This window comes from Anser brachyrhynchus (genome assembly GCF_964034855.1).
Source record: "Anser brachyrhynchus genome assembly, chromosome: 1".
Classification (NCBI taxonomy): Eukaryota; Metazoa; Chordata; class Aves; order Anseriformes; family Anatidae; genus Anser; species Anser brachyrhynchus.
The window spans coordinates 116,422,469-116,443,923 of record NC_137694.1 but is presented as its reverse complement, the minus strand read 5'-3'; the positions used below and the strand labels follow the sequence as shown (position 1 = coordinate 116,443,923).

Below are 21,455 nucleotides of genomic sequence, written 5' to 3'. Positions count from 1 at the left end.
TTGAAAATATGTCAGGTCATCTGAATATAAATACATTCTTTCCCTTCTTGTTCAAATGCAAACATATTATTTAGCTGCAAACAGAGCTAATTTTCTTGAGAGTAGATTCTGCCAACCACATTCTCACTGTGAATTTTATTTCACATGCAGCCTCACTAAAGATTCCAATTTTATTATGCCTTTAAACACCCCTAGACTGGTATTTTTCTTCATAAGCTGTACTGAGAACAAATAATAAATAAGGCTGCCACAAAAAGTGGTTTTGTCATGTGAACAAGGTGTCAGCATCTGTGCATTGCCCTGATCTTTGGGCAAAAGGGTACTTGCATTCAATGTGGAGCACTCTCCCACTGAAATTTAGGTAGAAATCAAGAATCTGTCTGTGAGGAATACTTAAACCTAAAGTTCTCCAGGAAATTAACACTTTTCTTTGGCTGCCTGCTAGATTTTATTGTTAACCTGGTAAAATTTGTGACTCACCCAAATCAGGTATTTTAATATTGTGGTGATACCTGAGTACATCTTGCACCTCGATAAAGCACTGTCTTTTTGGATGTGACTGTATTTCCTGCCTGAATAAATTGGTGATGTTTTAACAACTCTGTGTCAAATCAGGAATGTCCGTGGCAGTCAACAAGGGGCTTTTTCACCTCCAGAATACCGTGCCAGGAAGTTACAGGGTTTAATTCAGATACCAAGTTCCTATAATCTTACGGGCATCTACAAAAGGGAAAAATGCTGCTGAGAGATGTCATGCTGAGGAAGGAAACTGCTTCTGAGATTAACGTTACACACATGCTGGACCAGGACTTTCCTCTGGGATCCAGATTTGGTGATCTATCAACCTACTGGTGATACGTCAACTCTATCTACTGGGGTAGGTAGAGTTCAGGTGAGCCTGCGGGTGACAACCCCAGCACATGCAGGTAGCGCTCATGTGGCTGCACAATGTCGTGGCTTAGAAAGCGTACGTCCTAGCTGGCAGGAGGACTGTGAGTGCAGAAAGGGGTTGTCCTACTTAGAGGGACAAACTTTTTTTTTTAGCCATCTGGATCAGCCACACCAGCAGCTGCCTCTGAGTGCAAAGCCAAGCAGCCCCCTTCGGCAGTGCTGCCCAGGGTGGGCTCTCTGGTGTCCAATGAAGGGTGCTCTTTTTTAGCTTTCCCTCACCTTTTAAGAAAGGCAGTATTTTCAAGTCTATTAAACCTTTGCAGATTTTGGGAAAAGCTGGGAAATGATTCCTAAGCAGATGGAAGAAAAGGTCAGGAGACACTCACATATGCACACAAGTCTCTTTGCTTAAAGAAGTGGGCTAAAAATGGATCTGCAGCATTTTCCTTGCTAAACGAATCTTCTCCACCTAGCTGTGTTTATTGTACTGTGACTGTATGTGGGGAGATTATCATTTGTTAAGTGATGCCTGAAGCACTGTATAAAAAGTAAAACATACATAAAGACTAACAAAGAAAAGAAGAAAGGAATTTAGGCCTGCCGGTCACAGCGCTGTTCCTTTAATGATTGCCGAAATATAATGTGCATTTTCCATGACATATTATTTGTCCAGTGTAGAAACCTGTAAATATGAGAGTCTGTCCAGGCAAGAATGAATGGTCCCATCAGTGCTCAGGAATGGAGAATGGACAGACAGTTTGATGGAGAACGTGGAACATAGAAAACAATCACAGATTTTCTGTGCTAAAGTGCAAGGGTGACTGACTGTACTGTTCAGAGTGCATATCTCTGTGAGCTGCTGGATTTCTTGGCTGTGTAGTTTGCTCCAGAAATCAAACCTTGTATCAGAATTGTGCTGCTCGATCACAACTTTCCTAGACACAGCGCCTATAAAGAAAACTTTGAAATGTAATCCAAGTGACTGTAACCACTCAGCAACATCTCTATCTCTGTAGGCAGCATGGGAAAAAAAAATCTTTGAAGCAGAAAGTACTTGATTTATCTGTGGGGTATAATTATGAAACCTAATCATGGTGTCTAAAATGTCAATACTGTAAAATATTTCCTAGTTGAATGTTTGGTATCAAACTAGCAGCAACACCTTCACCTATGCCAGAGTTTCAGCTTTCATATCTAGTACCTTACGCACTTCGATACCTGTTTGTAGTTCTCCGAATTTTTAATTGGGAAGCAGCAAGAAATGAAGACAATTTAATACCAAGTCCAGTAACAGTAGGAATTCTACATTGACTGATTGTACTAGGCACTTTCAGACTTTCTTCATTTGCAAATACTGGCTTTTTCCATTGAGCTTAGAGTTTTGCTGAATATCCAGCATCATGCAGGGGAATGCTCTTAATTCTAGGTATCTGGCTGCAGAATTTGAGCTAGGCATGTGTCAAGTCTATGCTGTCTTGAATATGCTACTGTTACTAGAGAAAAAAAAAGTCTCTCCGGTATGCTAAGAAGAAGGGACGTGCTGGGGTTTGCAATTTTAGCATTACAGATTCTTTATTATTAATAGATTAGTGGGGATTTTTCCAAAGACTCCTATGAGTCACAAGAGCTCCTGTTACTAAATTTCATATACTCATTTATTTATACAACTATACACGAGGTCTTACGGTCTTTTCAGCCCAGAAAGAGACAAGTAGTATAAGTGTAAATGCAGTTTATTGAGTTCTGGACGTCATAAATATCTCCTTTAACATCTGATTTATCTTGAACTATGTGCATTGAAAGAGGTGTCTCAAAATGAGGAAAGAAGGGGCATATGCTGCTCCTTTGGACAACCTGTGTATTCATACCCAAAATGAAACTTTGGCAGAGAGTAGTTAGAATTAAACTGTCACCACCAAAGTAGTTTTACTTTATGTACTGAAAGGTTATATGAGTTTTATAGGTTCATTTATTTTGCTGATTAACAGTCCAGTCCTGCTCTTGACTGTCTCCTGTTTTCTTCATCCCTGTGGCTTTCTCAAGATGAGCAGAAGAGATAAAGTCTCAGACAGATGGAAATGTGAGAACAGGAATGTAAAATGAGGAAATTAAGTATTCTTCATTTTCCCCTCCCAACATATATTTAGCTGGACTTCATGACAACATTTTGTTTTCATACCGTGAAGAAACCATCCAGGCACATCACAGTAATGCAAGACCTCAGTATACCAGTGAGACTGCTATGTATCAAGGTGTTAGCTAGAAGAAATGTGTAGCAAAGAAATTGGGACCAGATAATGGTCTATATTCTGTCAATCTTTCAACTTCTTCGGGTTGTATACTATATTAGTAGGAAGCCTGCATCTTTAAGGTTGTATGTGTTAATCTCAATTTGTATATGTTGCTGCTGATTTTATTTCATGATCTGTTCCATGCCAAATACCAGAAAAATAACAGCTACATTCAAACTAAAGTTTATGTAAAGTAAGTGGGTAAGTGTTATGTATATCATAATAATGTAGGTTAGAGTAATTTTTCTTTAATGAAGTGTAAATAAGCTATTTAAAGTAACTAATGAGTTTGGGTGTTCCTTGTTGTCCATTCTGAGTCTTTTATCAGATGGGTACTGAGCAGATGTTGAAAATCAGGCCTTATTCTTGCCTTGACTGGATGAACAAAACTACTCAGCCTTCTTAGAAAATGTTTACCTGTACTTCTTGCTGCCAAGAATGTTCTGAGAAAAAAAAAAAAAAAGTTATCTTTGTCTCCTCTTGATATCTCACCACTACTGAAGTGTAATGACAAGTATACATTATTTTCTTGAAAACTAAAGATGAGTAGGGAATGTCCCTATCTCATTTCTTTTAGCTATATTAATAACAATAAGCAAGAATTAAGAGCATTCTGAATAGTTGACTGATAGTAACATGAGTGTTTTCAACAAAAGAAAACACTACTGTTTTATTTCCAACATGCAAACAAAGTTGATGCATCACAACATCAAGGCCATGGTGATAGATAAGGGGAATATTGGACAATATAAAAAATTCTGAAAAAAAATAAATTGTTTTGGGTTAAAATGATGAAACAACCTGACCATATACTATCTGTTGGCAAACATGAGGCAAGTTTGTCTTTTCTTTCAAAAGGTCTGCATGGGCACAGCTAGCTGTGCCTCCTCTTTTTAATGAGACAGAAAATGTCCTATGTGCAGGTAGTGCAGAGCTGCCTTTCTACTGTGCTGAGCTATATGGTAACTTCTGTCATGCCCTCTGCCGTGCTCCCTTCCTATATCCCTGCCATAACGTAAAAGCTGTTTTCCAAGATGAGAGAATTTAAAAGGTCATACTGGTTTTAATAACCTGTGCACACACTGGACAAATGAGACTGTATGCTAGTGTTATGCTATTCTAAAGGGTATAGTAAAGAGGAGACTGGCAGAAAGTAGGGTATTTGGTTATCTCCCTTTATTTTCTGACATTACAGCTCGCCAATGTGTTATTCTCCTTTTGCTTTGCCATTCTCTCTTCTTCTTCTCTCTGGTAAGGAACACCTTTTAAGAAACAAATTGTCTCCTTACTTGTCTCTACAGTGCCTCATACATGTTATGCTTTTGCCCCTTATTTGCGTTCTGCATGATGACTGCAAAGACAGGATGTATCCTGAGGGTGTGTTAGCTGAGGAGGGAATCTGCCTACGAAAATACTCTTAGGATGATTTTTCCTGTGATTATGGAAATTAATAGCTATGAGATGGGTGCACTATTTGCCTGTTAATTCACATGAGTGCATGCGGGAAGAGCATGCTGGATGGGAGGGTGTCATTTGTGTTAATTTGCAACAAGCTTGTAAATGGTATCCAAAGTGATTGTTTAAATCTGCAGTCCTATATAAGTGAAGGTTCAGTTAGCAGAAGAATCAAATTTTTCCACAGTTGAGATGAGAAAAGGGCACATTTATAGGGATAGGTAATTCTCTGTAAGGAGTTCTTTTTCTTAAACCCAAATTATTGCTTTTAATTATTTTAACAACCTCCTTTTCTTTATGGTAAAGAATTTGGGTAAATATATTTATGGGCAGTCCTTTTAGTTATGTTTATTTAGTGACCTTTCATTTGTTTCAGACGTCCAGAAAAATGAGTGGGTGTCCACAATTCTGTTTTAGAATATTTAGGATATGAAGTTTTTCTTCTGTATAGATCTTAAGCATTGTTGTGAATTTGACCATTAGAAGTGTTGTCCCTGAGCTCTTTCTGTGCTGTCCTCAAAAATTCATGAATTTGACTCCCTCACTGGTCCATGGAAACATATTTTCAAGGAACTCTAAACATCCAGACCTCAGTTCAAATTCTTGCCATCGTTTAAGTAGAGTGCAGATGTAAAATGGGATCTCTCTCCCCTGTTTAGGATATCCTTGGTATAACATTTAAAGATGCTGTCAGATGGGTCTCCCTGAATCCTTCTGTATGAGTGGGTCTTTTTGAGTAAAAAAATTTGGTCCTGGAGTGAAAAAGACTCTAGCCTATGTGGTTGAAACATGTGGAAAGCAGGACACATGCATACTGGTCTCTGCTATGTTGACTCTCTAATTATTTATGTATGACATAACATTGTCAAAAGGAGCAGTTAAAATACGCATTGTGCCTTTGCATATCCCATCAGATCTCAGAACGTGCTTCTAGGAGTCAGAAGCTGTGACTCCATCACAGGTTGGAGCAAAACGTGCCCCTGCCCTGTACCAAGTGAGAGCAGCATTTGACGAACCGCTGGGGCATGGAGAGGTTCACAAAACTGGAGAGAGGAGCTGTGATAGTGCTGCTTTTCTTTTTCTCTTGGTTCTCACAATGTCTTTCATAACCAAACTGTTGTGCAAAATTGGTTCAAATGTTGTGATGGTTAGGGATGGATGAAAGCTGCATTTTTTTCCCCCTGAAAAAAAAAATCCAAGAAGTCATCATCCCTAAATTTGAAAAAGAAGTGTCTTGCTTGGAGCAGTTCCCACCAAGAAATAAAAGTATTGGCAATATTCCTGTCATCAATACCACATTGTTCTGTATTCTGCTCTGCAGGGTTTCAACATGCTCTACTTGATTTTGACTTCAGAGGATGGAAATAGACTTGTATTTTTAGGTAAATATCTGTCATTGGATTGTCCTGCTTCAGAGCCAGTTCTTTGGACTCTACAGGAATACTTCCACTGTTCTCAGTGAAAGACTTGCTCTTTATTCCTGTGGAAGGATTTTTAAGCGAAGTCAATGAAAACTAAAGCTGCAGAACAGTTTCAGCTCCCAAGAAACTTCTGTGTTGAGACCAGTGCCCATTTTAAGCCCCAGAGTGAGTAACAGAAGGCATCAATTAAATTCAATTGACTTATTTTAATACAAGTTCGTATGCAGACCAGTCCTCTAGTTAATAGCTAAACAAAAGTATGACTGAGATGAAAGAGTATACTTTGTAGCTAGACATGAAGCATTTATCTCCTTACATGGCACTTCATGTTTCCTTTATATTCTGTGGTAAGAACTTCACAGTTAAAAAAAAGTTTCTAGATTAGGGCTAGAAGCTGCCCAAATATAGCGATGAAGACGCTTGAGCCAAGCTGAGGATTTGGTGGCTGTTTTAAAATTCTTTTTTTCCCCCTTTTTAGTAACTCTGATCCTAGCAGAGACATGGGGTTTTGTTGCAGATGGTTGTTATACATACTGAAAGGACTGTATACTCACAATATGCTCCATAAGCTATTAAATGCTGTAAAAGCCTGGCAGGCTTTATAGTTTGCATCCTGCCATTAGAGTTTCCTCTGAAGTCTGTCAAAGGGACATAATTCCACTCTAATTAAAGCTATTCCCCCTTTCCAAATGTGAAACTGGCCTAATTATGACTAATTGTTTCACAAATATAAAATAGGCCTAATTGTTCCTTACCCCTTGACCACTTTGCCCTGCTTACTCTGAGCTTAGCTGAACCCCTGTGGAGGGCTTTTTGTCTCCATTATACTCCGTCAGGACTATGATATGTAGCCAGAGGAAAAGAGAAGGTATCTGGAGCATGTTGTTATTTTTTCATTGAAGGTAAAAACAGGATCTGTGACATCACAGTATGTGGGTCCCTTACTGCCCCACAGATCTCAGAATTGGGGAGAAGACTCTCAAATCATTGCACTTTGTACCCTTCTGAAAATACAAGCTCTTTTCTTCTCCTGCCTTTCGGCAAGGAGAGTAAAAAAGATGTTGGCACCAGTTACTTGAGGAAAGATAGATTTATTTTTGTAGGATGTTTGGTGTTGTGATACTGTCTGGAGAAAATCCTGAGTCATTTTGAAGTCATTTGGCACTCAAAACACCAATTCTAATTACAGCTAATTCATATGTACCACTGAGTCCTTAGGAAATACATACAACTTCTGTATGCTATAAAGAATATCATACCAATGACTAACACCATCTTAGTTAGCTTTGCCTGTCACATGTCTTTCTAAGGTGATGGAATTTTATTTTATTTTTTATTTTTTCCCCTCCTTTTGGTGTATTGATCAATCTCAGAGTGCTATGTCTTCCAGACATACTAGTTTGAGGCAGATTTGAAACCCACTGATATGAATAGGATCTGAGCAGGATCTGAGGTTTTGATCTTTTGTAGTTCCTGCTAGAGATCGAGTCCATTAGCTACTCAGGGGTTTCCTTTGTTAGGTCTGAGGTACACGAATATGAAGCACACAAATATTATACAACCAGTCTTGCAAATATTCTAAAAGTAAAATTCCAAGTTCAAAAATTATGGCATACTACAACACCAAGCATCAAAGAACGTGGAAGTGACAATACAGCTTTGTTTCTTTTTCATCCTAACTATATTCATTAGCAGGTTGAACAACGATGAGTCAAAGCTTGGGGTGGAAAGAACAGTAATTTAATTTTTCAATTCTACTGAAAAAACAAAGTCATGGCTGTTCTAGACCTGGTATTTGACATTTATACACACCTGGCATATAAAAAAGTGGAAGGAATGGGATCTAGATTTAAAGGAAATATTTTGCATCACTCAGTTAAATTCTTTGAACTTCCAGATTTTTATTTTTTTTTAATTATTTTTTTTTCTCTTAGGAGTACATTAATTTAAAGAAATGAAAGACTGACGTTTCAGAAAAAAAAAATAAATCTGAATCTACATGCTACCATGTTCAGAAAAAAAAAAGTTAATTCTGAAATATACAGCTTTTTCTAATGGCTAATGATTTCATAGAATACAAATTGGAAAAAAAAAAGAACATTTTTGGTACAAATTTTCAAGCTGTTATGGGGTTTAGAATTCTTACTAAAGCTATGATAATACATTTGTTGTGACACAGCAAGTCAGTGGCTATGCAGCACTGAGCAAAAGATAAAAAGATTGAATGAAAAAGGTCCAAAGTTTGCAGAATAGAAAAAAATATCATGGTGGTCTTCAGCTACCCAGTGGCGAAATGCCAAGAAGACACATACATACTCTTCTCAGAGGTATATAGCAAAGGCCAAGAGACAACAGTTGTAAGCTGCAATAGTGGAAATTGTGACCAGAAAAATGGAAAAAAATCACCCTGAGAGTTGCCACACACTGAAACAGATGGCTAGAGCAGTAGTGTAATTCGGGTTTGGGAGATATTCAGAGCTTGACAGGACAAGACCCTGAGCAACCTGCTGTAATTGGCTTTGAGCATGAATTTAGGCGAAATGTGTCACCTCCATCCAGCCTCATTTGTTCTGTGATTCTCCTGCCTCAGAGCTCATGCATGGTCCACCACATAAACATGGTGATGCTGCAGAAAGTATATGGTAGAGTCAGGAGGCATTGCTATGTACAGCATCTTGTCCCAACATGAGGTGGGATTACCTTGTGTGCTCTAGAGTTGGGAGATTAACTCTGTGTGGCAGCAACACAGATGTGATATCTTGTAGGGGTGCTTCCATGGGAAAGGAGAAGAAAGGATTTTTTTGAGGGGCAAATGAAGATCCAGAGGTAAAAGTTGGCCTACACTGTAACTAAGTTCCTGTCAACCAGGAAGCGGTTTAAGGGTCACAGTTCAACACCACAGCTGTTTTGCCATCTGGATTAGTTCTCCTTTGCTAGATCTCCGTGCTGGATCTGGAGTTCACCATGTGGGAGACCCCAGGACAATGCTGTGTTTGGTGTCCCAACAGATGGGCCAGTTAGATTGACAGCATCTTAGTGGCTGACACAAAAGCCATATGCTCAAATTGCCATCAGCACTGTTGATTGTTACTGGAATTGGTCAGAATCAGCACAGAATAGTCAGCAGGGTTTCGTAAGAAAAACTGCTGCTTTTCTTCCGAAAGTTTGAATAATTTCTAGACAAAACATTTGTCAATTCTTGTTGAGCATAGGAATGGGAATGAGACTTTGAAATGAGGAATATTTTGGACATAAACACTGCAAAAAAAAATGTAAGCAGTTGTTAGGCATAATGGGAGCTGAGGAAATTTGCAGCGCAGGAAAAAATGAAAGGGAATTATTTGTTGCATTAAAAAATGCTAATGGGTCTTGCTTAAGGCTGCACCCCTGAGGAAAAAAATGTGAAGAGGTACGTAAAAAGTGTATTCTAAACTTGGACTCTACAATTAGATTTGAATAATCAAAATCTCACTTTTTTTATGTGTCTATTTCTCATCATTATTTAGCAGGAGATTCTGAGATGGGATCAGTTGCTTTGAAAGGAGAGAACAAAGAAAAATTTTAGATTATAAAAATATTGAAGGAACGTTTTCTTGTGAGCTAAACAGTTTCGAGTTAGGTCTTTTGTTACAACAGGTCCTAACATATGTCTGAACCAAAAGAAAGAGTGGATGGCCAACGTGGGGTACACGCAGTCTGCGTTAAATTCCTGTGATGAAAGTCCTGTGAGACTTAGTAGGTCACCTGAGTTGTGTCTACAAGCAATTTGGTGTTGTGTGTTGACTACTAGTTTTAAAGAAATGAATTCAGGTAGCAGAAGCAGTTTGGCTACATCAATTTACTACACTTACATGAATTTACCTCTTAATTGCTTTCACCTAGCATTGAATTTCTACAGATCTCCATATTAACAAGGTAATCTGAATGCACAGCTTCCATGTCAGCTGCCAGTCCAGTGAGCCTGATCCCTGCAGGCTCAAGTACAACAGACACCATCCTCAACAGGTTTTTCACCAATGTAGAGCAGCCCAAGTACTTATTAATGCATTGGGACTATTTTATGTTAGACATATATCTCCCTACGTATATTTCCATTTTCTCCTTCAAGGACCATGAGCTGTTGAAATGCTAGAAGCACAAGAACCATATGACTACTTCAGCTGTACTGAGGATACCGGTATTGTCTGGGGGATTGTGAATGGGCCAGCTCTTAAATACCTGAGTATTACAGGTCCTGAACTTACCATTTACATAGGGGGAAGATATTATTCAGGCTTCCTGAGACAATCTGAATTTCTCCTTTATAATTGCAATGTGTTTCTGCCAGTTCTGGGAACAAACTACTTCTGCAGCCGTGTTCTCTATTCAAAGTTGGTACTTCCTTCAGGCACAAACCCCTTCAGAAATGGGTGAAACGTGTGTGCCCACATAGCAGTTGGAATCTGATTCTACATGGCTGAAATCTGTGGTAGTTTTGCTGTTTACTTGAACATAAATGGGATTGGGTCCTGTGCTAGTTAAGTGCTTTTGTGAACCGTCTTGATGGAAGGCACAGCAATAAATGTAATAAGATAATAAACTTTGGCCGTATTTCTATAGCAATGTATAGGCCCATCTGTATGCCTTATGTCAATAAAAAACAACTAATTACAGAATAACTAAATATAAAGGGCCCCTCTGCTTAAGAAAACCCTCCTGTATTCCATTCCCAAACTTCCTATTACATCTACTGAAAGTCTGGACTGTAAGCCACATTTCTTCTATTAAGTTCTGATTTTGAATCAATCCTAAGCGAGAATATAACTGTAGCCTTATCCTTCCAAAGGCATATTAATGTCTTTATACATTGAGAGCAGTCCCATTTGCTCTGGAAGAACTGCTTCCAAAGTGCAGAGGTGGTTGGTTGCATCTGTAACTCTTTGCCATGCTGGGGCCTTCCGAAGTTCTGCTGGAAAAGCACGCAGGAGTGAGCTAAACCTGCCTTAACCCTGTGATCACTTTTCTTCTCCAGCTGTAAGTAAAACATATTGTGATTTTTAACTTAGCCAAATGCAAAACCCCATGCACTGCTTCTGCTGTGCTTTTTGCCTGCTATGAAATCAGACTCAGTGAGCTAAATATATTCATCTTCACTCTGTTTTAAAATAGTGTATGAGGTGGGATATAAACATTTCCTGTGCAGTGTAGAGAAATAAACATACTAGGAGTTTTCAGCTGAGGTTAATGAATGTCTTTTCCATGTGAAATATCTTTCTTCACATTTCTGAGTCAAGCTTGTATCTTTGCTTGGTACAGGTTCCACATTGTGTTGTAAATTTCATGCTATAGCTTTACACGCACTATTAGGAAATACATTTAAATCCACAAAACATTATTTTTCTAAGCACTTAACTTTAGACATTACAGTTTCACAAGTGCCAAGTTGATGTTTCATCTAACAAAATACTTCAAAATCCAGATGCTGAAAAAATGAGACTAAATTTATACATTCAGTCAATATTAGCCATTTATAGACATTCTTCAAATAAATTTGAAATAAAAATAAAAACAAAGCTGTGAAGGCCATAAATCAAAGCATTATTAAAGATGACATACCCTTTGAAAGTACTTTCTTACTAAGGATATATAATATTTCCATTTTTATAGTGCATTAATATTTTTATTGATAAAGCAAGATTCAAATTCGAGCAGGAGTGCCAGTCTTTCTGATACATACTTTTGAAGCACTTCTTGCAAAGCAGGTCAACACTCATTGAAAGTCACTTTCTTTCTTAAATACTTCATGTTTATACAGCTGTTCCAATTTTTATTTTTACTTTCCAACATCTGAAATAAAAGTGCCACAAGTAAAAAGAGAAATTAAACCAATAGAAAAAAAAAAAAGAAGAAAAAAAGAAAAAAAAAAGATTTTATGGCAAGGACGTATAAGAGGAGTAAAAAGCATTTAGAAACATAAAGAAAAATTGGTCTGAAGAATTTCAAACATTCTGCATAGTTTTGTTCTCTAGTCTAATGACCATTTCTTCTGGAAGCTGGCATAATTTACTAATATGCTAAAGAATCATCATGGCATGTATTTGCACTTTGTCTTCTTAAGAATAGTTTAAGAAAAAAATGGTGTTGCCAGTCATGTTATTTGGGTTAATGTTGTTCCCAGTGAAGCCACTTTTCCATTCTCAGGGTGGGGATTCAAAAATGTAGAAATCTTGCAGGGGATTATCAAGAGTCATCCACGCTTCTCCATCACCCTCTCTGTCATGTTTTGCTTATCCCTTCGCTGAGGATTTATCCATTCCCTCTGCTGCTGATATCCCATAAATTGATCCCCCTATTTTGCTTTTGCTGAGTATGTCTGTACATGGCTGTAGAAGTGAAACAGGCATGAATGTCTCTGAAAATAAAGCTGTGCTGGAGAAACATGCTTCAGACACCTCATCCTACTGCTTGGTCCAGTGTTGTTTCCCTTTCAGTCCATGGCTAGGTCTGAACTTCTTCTGGAAAATTTCCACATAGAGGGCCATTTTTCATTCTCCCTGGAACACCTTAAATCCATAAAACAATAAATTGCTTGCATGTGCCCAAATCTGTAACATTCCATGTTTCTATGATTCTATGTGAATGTTCTCCGTGATGGGGATTGACAATACTTCAGTGAGTGGCCTGCTCTTGGTTTGATTTGTCTCAGAAAAGTTCTGTCGAGCTTGATTTAGGGCTTGATACAATCTTTGCTGTCCCTCAAGGCCCATCACTCCTCTGAGGGAATCTGTCCGGGATTTATGGCTCCCACCCATGAATGGCACAAATTCAGCACAGAGAGCATTGCAGGGAGGTGCCACAGCAGGAGTGGGTAGTTAGGTCATGATTGGGATGTACAGGTAGGGACTGGGCAGCTACAGAAATTTCTTCCCACTGATGCTCTGTGAGAGCTTCAAAGAAGGTGTCCAGGGTAAATTCCCCAGCACACAAAAGTGCCTCTCCTGTTTGCATAACCCTGGACCAACAAAAGCGAGTGCATACACATAGGAAAGAACAGCAAAACAATACTGTTTATTAAAACAGTGGTACTACTCATTAGAACAAGAAGTATCCCCCAGAAATCTAAGGGAAGAAAAGGGAGGACAACTTTCCAGTGCAGATTACTGAAACATTTCTTGCATCCCCAAAGTGAATACTTTCATACAAAGGATTCTGTGCCAGTACATTCTGTTCCTGAACAGCATATACATTTCTTGAATATGACAACCGAGGAAATTTATGGAAAACAGAGAAAGCATTAACTATTTTTTATTTCTCGCTCATATATTTCCAAGCTAAGTGGCATTACACTTTATTTCTCCCATATATCTTATTTTATATTCTTCAGATTTTAGATATTGTTTTTAACTGTAGCAATTCAGGGTGATTGTAGGTTTGGCAGAACTGTGTGAATAATGTGCAGCAAATAATGCACACCTTTAATATACTCTGTAATTATTGAAAGTGCATGGTGTATGTCATTTCTCATTATGCAAATTTAATCAAATAGCTATCCTCAAAAGGTCTGTGAGGTGTTCACAAAATTCCCTATGACTTTGAGAAATACTGTTGTTTTCTGCTTATTATGTATATGCCATCAGTTTGTACCAAATACCTAAGTATGGTTAAAAAATTAATGTCATCTGAACGCTGTGTGCAGTGCCAAACAGATTGATTCTTACCTAGCACTTTCCATGGGCTTATTAGAAATAGATCTGTGAACAAAAGGAAAATAGAGGCATAGGTATCTGACAACTGGAAGGCAGCTAGAGCATCCAGGCTAATCTCATGTACATCATCTGCCCTTCAGTTTCACACAGCCACTTCTGACCTGGAAAATCAAGGTACCAGAACTGTATGCGGAATGCCATCATGCTCAAATCTTTCCCAGACAAATACCCTTGAAATGCAAGAGGCAGAAGCCAAGGAAAGCTTTAAGGAACTGGTAACATGCACCACAGGGGATTGCTCTGTAATTTGTTCTTATTGAGCTGGATCTTGTCATTTCACTTTCTAAAGCACACTCATTTTGTTTTATCTTTTCACAGAAGATATTAGTTTTACTTAGCTTGTGACTCAGCCTCAAAATAATTTCTCATTAATTCATTTGATAACAGTGTGTATATCTTTCCACAGCTGTAATTTTAAGTGGAGCGTTGGTTGAGATGTTTGAAACAGACCTGGGTCCTAACAGTGGAATGAATGTAAATTAGAAGTTACTGTTTGTCACTATATATCTCTTCTGATGTCATCTGGCTTTTGTACAGTGCTCTATTTTTCGTTTGAAAGTCGTATTTCTGTAGAGCACTAAGGTCCATAATTATAACCTGCAGACAGAAATTGTGTGGTGGTTACTTTGTGGCTGTGGGTCTTGTTCTTGTGGAGGTGACTTGTGGACATCTTCAGCTAAGCATGGAGTTGTGTTGAGATTGAGTAGTTAAACACAGAAATCTGACAGGACAGCTCTAGCATGAAACTGAAAGGCAACAAAGTGTATCAAACAGGAATTTGACTTGATCTGGCAACTTTTCTGGTGAACTCTGTGGTTTTCCACTTGGAGAGTATAAAGTCTTGAATTCATTTGCTGCTGTCCCCATGGTATCCTGTGCATGTGTGTAAGTATCCTGTAACAGGATAAGCATCAGGGAGAAATCATTATCAAACACCCCTGCATGGTATTATGATAGACAGTCAAAACCTTGAGCTATGGAAAGTGGTTTATGCAGTTAAATGTGTCAGACGTGACTCAAAAGTCTCCTTCCTTTCTGAAGATATTACTTCATTCATGTTAACCACATTTGTAAGTGGCCTGGACTGAAGAGATAGTGTTTGGGGAATTCCAGACTCTTTTATACGCAGTTGGGAGTTTCAGGAATAGCTACTCTGCATTCCACTTTGATATATAATCCTCATTATGGCTTTGAATAAGAACATGGTAATTCGCCAAAAAATAAATAAAACAAGTTATTGGTCAGAGGCGTACTATATAGGGAGTGCTAATAAAAACAAATATTTTTGGCTGTAGTCTAAAGTTCCTACTGTAAATGAGCTAATTTAGGGCTGTATCCTCCCCTGAGATCATGCATTAAACTTAAGATAAGCAGTAGCAGTACAGATATATTTGGGTGGTAGTGTAGAAATGTGCCTTCTCCATAGGCTCCACATTCACAGCGAAGGAGTGGGGGACCATTCTCTGCCTTTTCCCCATAGGTGGACTGACCTCTCCAAGAAAAAGAGCACTGTTCATTCATTACGAGAAACTTAACTCCTTGTACTACCAATTCATGGTTTAACTCCTCAGGAATGTGTGCAGAAGAGCTTTGTATCCCAGAACAAAATCCATCTTCAGTTTCGATGAACTCCAGGAGAGGCAGACGTAGATATAGATGGCAAAGATATGCCTTCAGATAACGCATCCATTTCCACCCACAGATGCAAAGGACCTGGACTACAGCTATTAGTGCAGAGCTAACTGTAAACCCTGGCCATCTGGGCCCTCACAAACAGGTGGTGACACGTGGTTCATTCTTCAGTTACTGACTCGCTTACGGTAATATTCAGCTTGTGGTTTCATGGTCAGCTTAACTCACTCAGAGCCCACAGCTGCTGATGACAGGCGTGGGTCTCCCCTCCCTGCCACTCGCAACCCTGGGGTCTCTGGAGGTGCCATGATTCGCTGGACCAGGGAGCTGGTGATGTTGAAAGGAATCCCATTTGCTTTCAGGTCAACCAGTACCCTGACCTGTCTGAGGGAAATAACATTAGTACCGTGTGAGGGAGAGAACTTATCGGCATGAGCTAGTTGTAAACACAACTCTTAGGTGGCTTTTCAGGAGGAGAGCTGGGTGGAGGAGTTGTGTTTATTTTGAGGGGAAATAAAAAGTAACATTTATTTATTTATTTATTAATATTTTAAGGTGTTTTTTAAACATGAAAAATTTTTTGGCTTTTAGCTGCCAGAATTGAAACCCAACAACCAACCAACCCCTTTGCCCCCTGCTTTTTTTTCCCTACTGACTTTTTAAACAAAGAATGCCATTTTATCTAAAAATCTAAAAAAAAAAATTAAGAAGATACAATTGGAAAATTATCTCTCAGAGAGATTACTATTTATTTAATGTACTCATAAGTACAGATATGCATTAGATTCACAGGTTAGGATCTATTAATCCTAACTTACTAATGGAACAGTAAATTCCAGGTAGCATCAGTTCACACTTGCAGCTAAGCACATCAGTGCACAAACACATCCATTGTGTGCAATCCTGCAAAGGCAGGATGAGTACAAAAAGTTTTAGTTAAGTATGGAAATTTGTAGAAATGCTGGCTGACGGGCTCATCTTTTCCTATTTTCATATTTTAGTTTTCTTGTCCTTTACTGCCCATATTTTTTTTTTTAATTTTTTTTTTTGGTTCATGGTATCCACCTGCAGTCATGAAGTCATATCCTAACAGAGAATATGTACTGTCTGCAGATGAATTGACTTGACAGTAGCGTTTCTTGAATGTGGCAGGATCTTTCCACGGGGTTTTATTGTTGAGGTTGTTAGAATGCAGAGAGATCGCAACAAACGAAGCAACAAAAATAAATTGAAGTGGTTATACTCAACCACAAGCTAAACACAAAAGCTTTAAGCCCATGTTATACAGCTCTGCTATGTAATAGAATAGTGTCAATATTGTCCCTGGGTTGGAAGAGTTGTATTTCACAGATTCTGCTCATCATAGCCCTGGTTTACAACTGCTGAATTGTAAACATCCTGTGATTTCAGTTCTGGGCTTTTCTTCAGTAGATATGACTGGGTTTTGCTCCTCATGCCATTTCCCTCCCCGCATGCTTGTATTAATCTTCTGCTCCTGAGTTTTGCATATATGAACTGAACTGGGTAAACTTCTGGCCTGTCTCAGACAGTCACAAAAGTACAGTTTATTTCAGTGGATGAGGATTTCACCTCTTCTCTTCATACTACTATTAAGAGTGACTTCACACTGGTTTTCAGTTTCTGGTCCTTGGAGCTCCTTGGATCTGTTCACTGTTCCTAAAGTGTAACAAGCCTAAATTTGCCTCAGATTTGCTCTACAAGAGTTCACAATATAACTGTGACAATTTTAGGTGTCCACAAAAGCTGAAAAGCACACGTATGTCAGTCACCTAACTAAGTAGGGAAGCTTTAACGTAAGGCAGTAGTAACTTGCACTATTTCTAAACACTATGAGGAGATATGCAAATTTACATGCCTTTTGGATATCCCAGTCTTTCTCTCTTTTACGCGCTATCTCACCAGTGCTGGTAGGACCCAGATGCCCAGAGAGAGATTTCCTGAAAAAACAATCCAGAAATGGATAGAGTTGCACATTGCAAAAATTCTCAAACAGCTGAAAAACATCAGTTCTTATAAAATATGTGACAAGCACAGCTTGCATGACAGTGGGGGGGAGGGTATGAAAGTCCTGCTGGCACTCACTCAGGACAGTCTGCATAGCTGTTGACGGATTCACCTCCTGTGAGTAATGGTAAACATCCTAAAGTCATGCCGATAGAAATTCTCTGCAATGCCACTCAGTATTATTCATCATGCCGGCACGTGTGTGTGTGTGCGTGCAAATTTCCAGTGCTGTGCGCTGTGCATAGCCTTTCCCTCTGTCTTTTACTCACACAAGTGTGAATTGTAAAGTGCAGGTCCTTGCCACCTCAGAGGCATGGGTACAGGGGTCTTGTCAGACAGACGTTGTCCTCCAAGCGGAGCTTTGCCTCTGCTCTCTCTTGTGCAGCCTGTGCCAGGGTAACCATTTAATATCATCCTTGCTTTCATGGCACCACAAATCTTGCTCAGCATTCTGGTTGTGCTGCTTGTTGTGGATGAAATGGTCCTTTGTTACCTGGTGCTGTACACAATCTGTGGCTTTACTTTTGAGCATTAAATCTTTTGCAGATAAATATTTTGGGCCAGGTTAACCTAACCTGCTCTTTTTTTTTTTTTTTTTTTTTGAATATCATAAGGAAAAGGACCTATGTTCCCATCTGCAAGCAGGGAAGTACCTGGCAGGAGGTGGGGTAACCCCAACATGGAGAGCCAAGAGAGAAGGGTGTATGCCACTCCCCAGACAGAGAGGACATTCAGCCTCCCAGTACTTTGGCAGTATATTGTACATTAAAAAGTCTAATCCTTTCGATATGACTATAAAAAGGAAAAACAATGTAATCGCATCTGGCGAACTCTAGAGCCGTACGTAATTCTGCGCCCCTTTGATGTGTTAGCATCACTCCTAAACTACAAGTTGCATGCGCAGAAAGGCAACAGACCTGAGAGCCTCACTGTCCCCTCTTGCTTGGGGTGCAGTGCGAACACCAGCACACCGATCTCTGGTTCTTTCCTACCATACCATGGCTGATGCTGTGGGGCCTTCCTCCATTTCAGTCATGGGATGTACACGTCCAGAGGAGAGTAAATGACAGTGATTCGTGACGCCAGAGTCTTCAGGAAAACCTGCTCTTTGGCTATGAATATCCTTCCTAGGCTAAGCCCTAATGCAAGAAAGCACTCAAGCAAATGCTTAGCTTTCAGTTTATGTTATGATTTCCCTGTTTCAGTCCGCTGGACAGAGGTGTCTCCCTAAAACTGGGTTTGGTGTCATTTGGACTCTTAAAATTAGAGCCATGCTAGTCAGGGGACGCAGAGCAAAATCTGCCGCCAAGTGCAAGCCCTGTGACGGACGGTCAAGCACAAACATGACCAGCATGAAATTTGGGGTGGGGGTGGAGGAGGTTCTGGCAATAAATACCATCTGGTTCAGAAAGTTAGTACCAGATGTCTGGAAGCGTCCAATTCCAGCCAGTAAAGGTGGAGCTGAAGTAATTAAAACGATATTTCTGTTTGGAAAAAGGAAGAAATACTGTCACGGCTTTTTAAACAACGATTTGCAAAAGTAAGAAGGCAGAAGTCACGCCTTTTGCAAAATATGTCCCCCTATAGGGTAGGCATGAATGAATGTCCAGGAGAGAAACAAGAATACACTGCCAAAGATTGAGCTTAAAGCAGAATTCCCCCTTTTGGGATCGCTGCTGTGCAGCAGGATGGGGAAAAAAGTCGAATGGCCAGAGCAGTTGCATATGCATCTTTCCAACTCATGGTGGCTAACTTTTGCTTGTCTTTGATTCCCATACTGTGTGGTGCAGAGTTGGCGACTGTCTTGCAAATGCTCTCCATCATCTCCTCTCCTATAAAGAAGCCATCTTTTTGGGGGAAAGATGGGATATGCATAAACCTGGCATCATAGAAGCGACTTCTCCTAAACCCCAGGTCCTTCTAATAACTCCAAGCAAATCTGAGCTCTGAAAGAAAAGCTTGTTTCCCTCCCCAGAGTGCCACGGGGCATTTCTGGAAGAGAGTCCACACCTCTAAGCTCAGCACGTGCTAAGTGCAAAACACTGCTCTTGTCGGGCGAACCACCCAGGCAGCCAGAGCTGGGGAGAGGCAGAACTCCCTGTGGTATCTTCAGGTGTTTCCAGCCCAGCTGTGCTGGGAGCTGCAAGTGGGCTGGGAGAGGTGTGGTCTGGCATGTCCTGTCCTTGCCACCATGCTAGATGGCACCCAGTGGAGCAGGGGACAAGCCCAAGGGCAGGTGGTGCAGCGCTGCTGGGAGGTGGCACGCAGCCCACCATTCTTCAGAAACCTGGGTCAGCCAAGACATGGGGTAGGGGCAAGTGGCACAGTGCATCCTTGTAGGCTGAACAAAGTCACGAGGGACAGAAATAAACTGTGGCACAGTTCCTCAGAAGGCTTTGTCTTTATTCTTTGCTGGTGGTGAGGCACCTTTATGGCAATGCCACGGTGAAAGTACAGGAACTGTGAAAACATGATCAAGTGCTGGGTGCAAAATATTTTTCTGTTCAGTTTAAATGAAATGTAGGAGTTTCCACATTCCATGTATGATGTTTTGAAAGCTTAAAATATGAATCCCATAAATCCAATGAATAACATGACAGGCATGGATTTACTAGGGAAGGGAAAAAGGGACCTGAAAGGCATGTCACTGCTGATGTATATGACTTCAGTCTGAACAACATTGCTGGTGAAAGTTAGCTTTTACTAAAACAAGTGTCTATTGCTTTTGAAGACATTTAAGCTCTGTGGAAAGATATATCTCCGCTGAAAGTCGTGACATCAGTATCCCATTTGATCACCCATAAATAGCCGAAAAAAGTGTATGAAAGGTCAATCGAAATGGGAATTTGGCATGTGTTGGGGTTTCCCTAGTAGGCTGTAGAATTAAGTACTTGATTTTCATTGATTTGAAGGGGAAAAAACCTGGATCCTTTAAGCAGCGAGGGGGAAATTCATTAAGATCTAAATGGAGGTATCTCTAATTGCTATGTGTAATTCCATAGTTTATACATGGTTTCCTTAAATCATGAGGACACTTTCTGGAGCAAACTGCAACTCGGTGTCAGTCACTCTATCAACTTTTTGCCTGAAAAAATAGATAAAGCTTATCTGCAGTTTGATCTGCAAATTCGTGTAGATCTGAGAACAGATAATGAAATAAAAAAGATGATACTGATGAAGCAGAAGATTTTTTTTTCTGATCATGCCTTACCGCTTTAAAAGATGAAAGAAGTTCAAAGTCATGGGCAAAAAGAAGCCTCTTGCACGAGAAATGGGAATTTCCAGGCTTCTAGGGGAAACAGAGAAAAAGATTACTTTAAATGACATTCATGTTCCTACATTTTTCCATATTTTTTCTAGTTTCCTGACTTATTGATCCCAATTTATTAGCACTTAATTGGTGTTCTAGCTACCGAACAGTACTTTAGATTACTCAAACTATATATTTTTATTATTTTAAATTGTTTTAGTGGTTCCTCACCCCCTGCACAAGTAGAGAAATGCCTCATGCCTGCCGTAATCCCTTTGTGCTTTATTACTGGACATGGATAAGGGATCCCAGAAGATCCATGCTCTGAAGTGCTGTTAATTGAGTGGCTGGACCAGATTTGCAGCTATTGTAAATGGGCACAACTTCAGTGAAACGATACTTGCTTATATCAGCCCCAGATCTGTCCCAGTCCTGCTGTATATGTTTCTAAATTGGGAAGAAGAGATTGTGAAAATCCCTGATATCTCTGATGATTAATAGGGCTGTGCAGTGCAGAGCACATCCCAGAGCTCTTATTTCAGGAAAATCCTCCGTTACAGATAAAGACCAATTTTCCATGAGTTTTTCAGGGCTGACTGTTTTCTCCTATCTGAAATACATCCTTGCAGACTACACAGAAATAGAACTGTCTTAGAGCTTCAGCTGTACTGATTTTCAAGGAAGTCTGGGGAAGGAAAGGTGCTTATATGTCTATAAAAAGATAAGAGATTTCTATTGAAAATAA

The 21,455-nt window shown here is 39.6% G+C and overlaps 1 protein-coding gene and 1 long non-coding RNA gene across 4 annotated transcripts in view; one reads left to right on the top strand and one right to left on the bottom strand.

Moving 5' to 3' along the window:
• ERG (ETS transcription factor ERG) overlaps window positions 1-21,455 on the top strand; it is a 148,237-nt gene that overhangs the window by 16,902 nt on the left and 109,880 nt on the right. The window lies entirely within an intron of this gene.
• LOC308185499 overlaps window positions 3,516-21,455 on the bottom strand; it is a 55,768-nt gene continuing 37,828 nt past the window's right edge. Inside the window, exons 3-4 of one of the 2 annotated variants that reach the window (XR_013943421.1) lie at window positions 20,672-20,749; window positions 3,516-17,920 (exon numbers count right to left, since the gene is read on the bottom strand). This is a non-coding gene — a long non-coding RNA (uncharacterized lncRNA). Of the gene's footprint in view, window positions 20,750-21,455 lie in introns of both variants that reach the window. The other variant, XR_013943420.1, reaches the window with a different exon arrangement.